The sequence below is a fragment of the Triticum urartu genome, chromosome 4 (assembly GCF_003073215.2).
Source record: "Triticum urartu cultivar G1812 chromosome 4, Tu2.1, whole genome shotgun sequence".
NCBI classification, from domain to species: domain Eukaryota; kingdom Viridiplantae; phylum Streptophyta; class Magnoliopsida; order Poales; family Poaceae; genus Triticum; species Triticum urartu.
This window is the reverse complement of record NC_053025.1, coordinates 496,576,504-496,585,535: the sequence shown is the minus strand read 5'-3', so window position 1 is coordinate 496,585,535 and position 9,032 is coordinate 496,576,504. Positions and strand designations below refer to the sequence as shown.

At 42.2% G+C, this 9,032-nt stretch overlaps 1 long non-coding RNA gene across 17 annotated transcripts; it reads left to right on the top strand.

The window, feature by feature from the left end:
- The first annotated feature begins 989 nt into the window (after positions 1–989).
- LOC125552254 lies at positions 990–7,803 on the top strand. 17 transcript variants are annotated; one of them, XR_007303490.1, is made up of 7 exons: positions 991–1,531; positions 1,611–1,952; positions 2,311–2,398; positions 3,494–4,356; positions 4,708–6,405; positions 6,969–7,131; positions 7,477–7,803. It is a non-coding gene; the product is annotated as an uncharacterized LOC125552254 (long non-coding RNA). The 17 variants fall into 17 exon arrangements; XR_007303489.1 differs by having other exon boundaries at positions 6,969–7,135; XR_007303480.1 differs by lacking the exon at positions 7,477–7,803 and having other exon boundaries at positions 992–1,531; positions 3,494–3,648; positions 4,202–4,356; positions 6,969–7,452.
- Positions 7,804–9,032: the final 1,229 nt, after the last annotated feature.

Here is a 9,032-nt window from a genome sequence, read left to right as displayed (position 1 = left end):
CAGCAATGAGGATAATCCTCAGATCACGGACCAAGTCCGCATCATTGCTACTATCATCTTTCAACTTCTTTTTCTCTAGGAACATATAAAAAATAAAACATAGGAGCTATACGCGAGCTATTGATGTACAACATAGATATGCAAAAACTACCAGGACTAAGTTCATGATAAATTAAAGTTCAATTAATCATATTACTTAAGAACTCCCACTTAGATAGACATCCCTCTAATCATCTAAGTGATCACATGATCCATATCAACTAAACCATGTCCGATCATCACGTGAGATGGAGTAGTTTTTAATGGTGAACATCACTATGTTGATCATATCTACTATATGATTCACGCTCGACCTTTTAGTCTCAGTGTTCTGAGGCCATATTGTTGGAGATATGCCCTAAAGGCAATCATGTATGATGATATTTCCTATGTGTTTATGAATAAAGATAGTCCTTGGACATTATCAATGATGTGTACAGCAAGTACGTGACTTGTTTGTGGGACTATGCATTGTATGATGACTGTCCTAAAAGGTCCCTAGTCGAAAGGGCTGTGTGGACGCGCAGCCAACTAGACTAGAATATGACATGGTCGATGGCTTGGTCTCACTTGCCATGGAGCATTGGATACTAATCGGATAATATGGACTTGGAAGGATCTAGTCGGATTCGACGTAGTCGGATCCGAGTCAAGATAAGGTCCGAATCAGACAGACCCAACTATGAGACGCGGCGATATGTCATCTGTGAGTCTCGAGTACAACATATGTTCTATGTCCTAAGACCTGAGCTGACGCATGTACTCGGGATGGTGATAGACTTGCTTTGGGCCGACCAAACGCTACTCCGTAACTGGTTAGTTATCTCTACTCCTAATGGACGAGTTGGTTGAATAGTTCCACCATTTTCGTCTGGTTTTTTTTCGTTCGGTTTTTTTTCGTCTCACCTCCCACTCCCCACCCCACACACACGCACTGCGAAAAAACCAGCCCGCACCCGATCTCCCGTCCAAAAGAAAAACGCTGTGACCAGCGAGCCGCTCCCTCTCTCTCCTCGTACGAGTCATGGCGCGCGCTAGGGTTTCTCACGCCGCCTCCGCCGCCGCCCACCTCCATCCCCTCCCCAACCCCGACCGGCCTCCACTCCTCTGCGGGCGCCACACAACCGCCGCCGCCCTCTCCACGCACCCGCACCCACTCACCCAACTCTCTCTCCGCCGCCGCCATCTAGAGCTCGGCCGGTCGATTCCGGCGGCGCGCATCACACTCCTCCTGTGCTCGCCTCGCGCCGCTGCGTCCACCCATCCGGCTGGATTCGCCGCTCCCCTGTGGCAAGGGCTTTGGTCGCCTCCAACTCCGGCGACTCCGGCGGTTCATCTCCGACGCCTACCCAGCCCCCACACGCAGCTCTGTCTCCTGGATGAATTTATCCTGCTCGAGGACGACTGGTTCTTCCTCAACCTCCAAGGACGCCCGCCATCGTCGAGCCTCCCTCCGTGGGATGCTATGGAGATGAAACTCCCCTCGACCAGGGTAGGTACCAATCCCTCCTCCCGTACCCTTGTCTTCTTCTTCATCTCCAACATCTGATGTCTGCTTGTATTGTTTCAAGGAATTCAAGGGCATGTGGGAGAGAGAGGAGGTCCATGGAGAAGATGCTCTGCTCCAACCCTCACTCACTCCTACTACAAGATGTCTTTTTTTGTGTGTGCTTGTATTGCAGCAGCCATGTGCGTATCAAAAAGAGGGTCCAGTTTGCAGCAGTCACATGATATGGACATGTTTTTTCATCACAATTGGATTTTTGGATTTACTAGCCTAATTGGTGGTGGTTGCTGCTGTTGTTGTTTTAGTAGCAGCAGCAGCAGCAGGCCGAGTGACGGCGGTGGTTGTGTGCAGGGAGGGTTGGCGATGATTAGCACAAGGGGTAGGCTGCTGCTTCAACCTCGTTAAGGTCTGCTGCTTCGAATTTTCCCAGATCGGTCGATTCCTTCTTGCTTTCCTGTTAAGGATTTCTTCTTGATGTTTATATTATTGGATTGCCTGTATATTTTGTAACCCGTGGAGTTAGTATGACCTGCCTGGCAACCTGTATTTTACTGGAGAAAATGTTGAACAGTAGGCTTGTTATTTTGAATGCTTGCGGAAAAGGGATGGTGCTGATTAAATTTTCGGTTTCATTAACATGCTATATTAGCACAGCTATAAATGATGGTCCAGGATGTTTGATGTTGAGATGTCCTGATCCATCCCGTTCTGCTGCTGTTGGACAAGATATGGTTAATTTGACGGTGTCCTGTTCTGTCTTGCAGTAACGAGCAATTTCGAGTCGTGGCTCTAGGGGAACAAGTTGAGCAAGTGCAGCCATTGTCAAGCTTCGTCACTTCACCAGCAACTCAGGTCCGTCCTCCTCCCTCTCTGCTCGTCTTGTGTTGTGGTACAAAAAAAATCAGACTCAACATGTGTAGCAGCAGGTCTGAAGGTGCATCTCATGTTTGTGCTGTGGTAGTTCTCGATTTTACAAGCATGTATAAATTATTTCTGCAATGTTTCTCCTTAAACATTTGTTTTACCAGTTACATTATTATTTCCTAAAAATTTGGGGGTTGGGGTTGGTGAATTCAGTTACGACTGTGAATAATTTTTCTACTTCAGAAAATGTTGCAAATTGCATTTCATTAGAGATGAGCTTTCAATAAATCGCATGAGCGAGCGGTTCATTTTTTTCATCAAGTATATTAATTTTTGGTTAGGATAGAATGGTAAATGCAGTGGTAAATTTAGTGGTCTATTTGAGAAGAAAAATGATGCGAGTAAAGAATAGATTCAGTGGTCTACTGAATCAGGTGTTCTTTAATCTTGATAAATTCCAATCTATTGGGAAGCTATGATTGTTGTCATGTGTATGCCCACGACCGTGTTGCTTTTCTTCTGCTTTTAACTCTGAAGAACTAACATATTATGCATCTGTTCATTCCACCATGACAGTACACTATATAATTTACGAAAGAAGATGGGCATGCTAGTCTGTTCTTGATTCATTAGAACATGACCTACCAAGATGTCGAGGAATTAACGACATCCTGAATAAAAGATGGTTCCTTAATTGTTTGATTTGTTAAGTCTTACAAATAAATAGATACTGTGATCCATGGAATTCTTCCATTGTTTGTATTGATGTTGAATGACAATATGCTCTTCTTATATACTTCCACATATAGTAGAATATTCCTTTGGGATAAATTGACTTGTTCTATTTGAAAGTGCTGCACCGGCACCAGTAAACAAATCCAATCTCATATGTCATCTATTTATTCTGACAAATGGTGCCATGTAGAATAGGAATTAGAAAAAAATGAGTACTGGGATACATTGCAAACTATGGAACAAAAGAAACCTACTTGAAAAGGCCTTGTTCTATTGATCTGTTATATACCAAAAACTTGTTGTAATATGTTTTTTCTGTACTAAATCTTCTGTACAAACTATTTATAGGAGAGGTGTTTTTTCCGGGTATTGACGCTTCGGCCATAGTCGCGTTGATCCACCACTCACATATATAGATAATAGTATCTGGACGCAGCAGCTGGACGCCAGTGTCGGACACTCTGGCTGCGACGGCCGCCTCAGCAGTTCCACACATGAGCCGGGTAATGCAGCAATATAGGATGCTGCATCTGTTCATTCCACCATGACAGTACACTATATAATTTACGAAAGATGGGCATGATAGTCTGTTCTTGATTCATTAGAACATGACCTACCAAGATGTCGAGGAATTAACGGCATCCTGAATAAAAGATGGTTCCTTAATTGTTTGATTTGTTAAGTCTTACAAATAAATAGATACTGTGATCCATGGAATTCTTCCATTGTTTGTATTGATGTTGAATGACAATATGCTCTTCTTATATACTTCCACATATAGTAGAATATTCCTTTGGGATAAATTGACTTGTTCTATTTGAAAGTGCTGCACCGGCACCAGTAAACAAATCCAATCTCATATGTCATCTATTTATTCTGATAAATGGTGCCATGTAGAATAGGAATTAGAAAAAAAATGAGTACTGGGATACATTGCAAACTATGGAACAAAAGAAACCTACTTGAAAAGGTCTTGTTCTATTGATCTGTTATATACCAAAAACTTGTTGTAATATGTTTTTTCCGTACTAAATCTTCTGTACAAACTATTTATAGGAGAGGTGTTTTTTCCGGGTATTGACGCTTCGGCCATAGTCGCGTTGATCCACCACTCACATATATAGATAATAGTATCTGGACGCAGCAGCTGGACGCCAGTGTCGGGCACTCTGGCTGCGACGGCCGCCTCAGCAGTTCCACACATGAGCCGGGTAATGCAGCAATATAGGATGATCCATTGATATGCATACAAAGGCTTCAATTTTGATTTCCATTCAGTTTCGTTCAGATATTGATTTTTCTTTAGTTTAGATCAACTTTGATTTAGGTACTACAACTGTATAGGATGATCCACTGCCATTCATACAGAGGCTTCAATCTTGATTATGTTTCGGTTGAGTTCAGTTTTTCGAGTCAGCCCAACTCAGCTCTATGTGTGACTTATATAAGATGACTCCGTAAAATTCACAGAAGGCACTATTTTTTTCCCAATTCAGCCCCAGCTGTTTCTCTCTTCGAGGTTTGGTCGTCTAAGTAGCTTTGCGGTGTTTTGGCCGGCGCAGGCTGGAGGACCCAGACTCGGAGGAGACGATAGAGTTCATGGCAAGCGAGCGGACTTGACCGAGTCCATGCTTGCCTGGTTAGGGAGAGCCTCCAGCGCAAGGTCATGCGCTGCTTCTCTCCTCTATTTGGATTTTATTAATTGGTGTCTTTTTACTGACTCCTTCGCTATTGCTGTGCGCTCCTCAGCTTAGTCCTGCCTCTCTAGATTACTTCTAGATCCTACTGATGGTCTTGAGTTTGCACAATTCCGGGATGTCAGCTCGCCGCACATGTGATACATATTGTTAATAGTTACAGAATTCCCTGGGTGTTCTTTGTTATTTTTGTGCACAGAAGATTTTTGTGTCTTCGTCCGAGCCAATTTCAGTTTTTTGTGTCTTCATCCGAGCCAATTTCAGTTACAAATCCCCGAGTTAAACTGCATGTGGCTAACAACGTTGCAGATGAAGTTCTCGTCTTTGATTAGAAGTTTGACATGTGCTAAGAGTTTTTCTGTGGTTGATATCCTGCACCTAGGTATGTTTATAGACTTAGAGATAGAATATCCTTACTTTCTTAGGGCCTGTTCGGCAACTGCCCAGCTCCTTGTTCGGCAACTGCCCAGCTCCTGGCTTCTCTGAATCAGCGGGCGAAGCTGGGCCGAACAGGTCAGCTCCCAGAAGCCAGCTTCCCAGATCTAAGGCGAGTCGTAGTGCAAAAACTGGGAGCGAGTGTTTCGTGGATCCCAGAAATCGCAGAAGCTGGAGTTTGAGTTATTTACGGTGAGCTGCCACCGCGAAGTGAAAGAAAACGCTTCGTCCAGGGAAGAATAGAACGCAGCAACTACCTTCGCTCCCTAACAGGCTAGAATCTAGCTTAATGGGCCAGCCGGCTACCAGCCCAAGACTAGCGAACTGGGATCTGGGAATTCTGCTGCCGAACGGTTTTTCTGATCTACAATTTTTGTCGGGAAGCTGGAGGTGAGATCGAGAAGCCGGATTTGAGGATTTCTGGGAGCTGGGCAGTTGCCGAACAGGCCCTTATTTATAGTGGATCTGTTGCTGGTGCCTTGCTACAAAGTACTGGTGTTTTGTGGCAACTGCAAATGATAATAGCATTCTTTATGCTAAGCTGTAGATAAAATATTGAAGGGTGCAAGTCTGTTAATCACTCGATTAGCCAATTTTTGTTATTTAGCTATCAGTTTAACTCATACAATTAAAGTCTGATTGTTGTTGTAAATAATGTTGCTAAGCATTTCTAGGTACCGTGTTTTTCCAATTGTTGCCACTTGGCAAATAATTATTGTTTTTAGAAGTATAACAAGTAGTTTAAAATTTATTGTGAATTGCTCTCTTTAGATTACTATATAATTTCTGTCCAGCATACCAATTCTCTCTTGAGCGGGCTCGATTAGATGGGGCGCAATGGCTATCCACGGTCTATCCTTTCAATTATTTAAGCATGGACGTTCATGTGTGCCTGGTTTTGTTGGGTATTATATGTACTCCTATGATTATTTATCAAGTACCCGCCAACAAAATAAAAAATTGTTGTTGTTCTTGCATCATTTGGCTAGGAGTTTTTCCCACTTGATCTGAATATTAGTAACTTAAGGCTAATGATATCTCTTACAGCAAACCAGATTCAGGATCATGTCGATTCCTTATGGGCCCCATGATTGTTGGTGTTTTCCTATTTCAAATGAAAACATCAAGGTCATTATCCTAATTGCATAACTTATTCCGCTAGGATTGTCGTACTATTTTTTTTCTTCAGGTAATTACATAGTTAAGGTAGTGAATTTATTTAGTAAATTTTACAGTTCCTAATCTGAATCAGTAAGGATCATGATATTGCAACGCTTGAATTTTTAGACTGTTTAGTGTCTATGCCAAGCTACAAATTTGAAGATAAAAATTAAGGTATCTCATGTCAATACTAAAAGAAAGAGCCTTCACTTCTCTTTTCAATTAGAGTGCATATACTAAAGCATATGGATCTTTTGACGCAATCGTAATTATGATACAGATGATGTAATCTCATCTTACCTTTCTATTATGTTACCTTGCTAATTTCCTATATCCGGTTCATAATATTGTGGCTATTTTCATGAACTAAGTAATGGTTAATAACATCAACATCTTGACCTATGCTCTACTTCCAAGTAATGTCTACTACTCCTTCACTTATTACTATCATCGACAGTTTTTTGTTCTAGACCCTTTTCTCTACCATGTTAGTTCGATATTTCATCTTGATATTTATGGCCTCATTGCAGGTCCTCGTGCATGAAAAGCACACACGCGGGGCAGGAGCATACCTACAGAGAGGTCTGAAGGCACACACATTCACAAAAAGTATGGAACCAACAGCATGCAAGCTAATGAAGGCCAGTATAGTTCAAGCTTCAGCTGCCGGATGCTTTTGCTGATTAACATTAAGTAGGTTGGTCGGAAGTGAGCCCTCCTTATAGTTGATTAAGATGATGTGCAATCAGTCTAGAAGATTAGGATGGCAATTTCAACGATACTGTGGATTAGTGTCAAGCAGAGGTCCATGCGACTAAACAAAAATTTCGATGAATTTCTAACTTTAAATTATAGGTTCCACTATAACGTTCGTGGTGATAGATTAGTGCAACATATTCTTTTAAGTTCAGTTCCCCCTTGAGATCTATGGGCCTTGAAATATTTGGATAAAAATATGTCTCCTTAGCGTCTTTCCATTCTGCCGAAACAATAATGATGAAGCATTTTCACTCATTATGATACCTATTGTGGCAACAGAAGCTGAGGAGAGAATCAATGTAATCCTTTCTGAAGATCTCCAATTCCGTAAAAAAGTGATCTTGAGGGCAATTGTTGTTGATGGTGCCAATTTACGCAACATCGCTCCTTAGTACATAGTTGGAGATGTTATGTATGTGTATGACCTGACAAAGAGTTGGAGATTTTTAGGTCATTGAAGGGAACATCACTGTTGACATTGGTCAAATTCCATCTTGGTACTGTACTTACTGTTTCTCAGTGTTTGTATATTTTCGCTAGAGGATATCAATCTTATACTGTATATTGCATGTGCTATTCGCTGAAGTTATGGTTTGCGTATACCAACTCTCTTGGTAACAAATGACATGTATGCTATTTTTCACCTGTCTGCAATGTTTCTCCTTAAACATTGGTTTTACCAGTTACATTATTATTTCCTATAAATTTGGGGGTTGGGGTTGGTGAATTCAGTTACGACTATGAATAATTTTTCTACTTTAGAAAATGTTGCAAATTGCATTTCATTAGAGATGTGCTTTCAATAAATCGCATGAGCGAGCGGTTCATTTTTTTCATCAAGTATATTTATTTTTTGGTTAGGATAGAATGGTAAATGCATTGGTTGATTGCTTCAAGAGTTAATAATAGACAGATTGGCGTATCGATTGCATGCCCAACAATGCAAATCATATTTTTGTTTCGTGATAATGCACGACCTTCAACTGTATTTTACAATGTATCAATGGCTTAGGAGACATTGGATCTGTATTTTTGGCTTAGTGCCATGGGAAGCTCATGCCTCCCCTTGATGGCGATTGTGGATTGACACAAACATGTGGTAAGGGAATCAGGGTGGAGATTGGGGCGGTTGGCTGGGGATTGTTTGTCTGTACGTGGGCAAGTACAATGTGAAGAAGAGAGGACTCCATGGCAAAAATGAGGTGAGTGTCATCCTATTTTAAAGGAGAGAGCACCAATGAGAAAGGTCCTCCTATAACAGGAAACCAAGCCAGAAAGGGCAATCCGACAAAAAAGGGAAGGGTCCATCATGGGCTTGGGTGGGGTTGTTGTGTTGGGTCCGCATGTTGGACATAACATAACGGATACTCCAGACGATCACATTTCTCCTCCACATATGGCCTAGATTTGGGCTGCTTGGATTGTCCAGACGGGCGAAAGCCTGTTGGGCGCCCTTTCGATATTCGAACAAAGTCGGACGTACACCTTGAGGACGATCTCAATTATTTGACTGCTTTATTTATATGCATTATAGCCCGTAGCAACGCACGGGCGTTCTACTAGTAAAGGTAGGTTTCGGGTTTGTCCAGAACCATGCTGCGAGACATGGTCGAGCAAGATGGGATTTGCCCCTCTGATCAGGAGAGATATACTCTCGGGCCCTCGTGTGATCCGACCAGGATAAGCATGGCCATGCGACAAGGATTATGAGATAATCCGGTTTGTGGTCGGCATCACTTGAACGAGAAAGAGGTCGGGCTAGCACAAGGATGACAGACTCGCCTTGAGCTCGACAACATATATCGTGTGGAAAAAGGAATGGAAGTATGATGTAC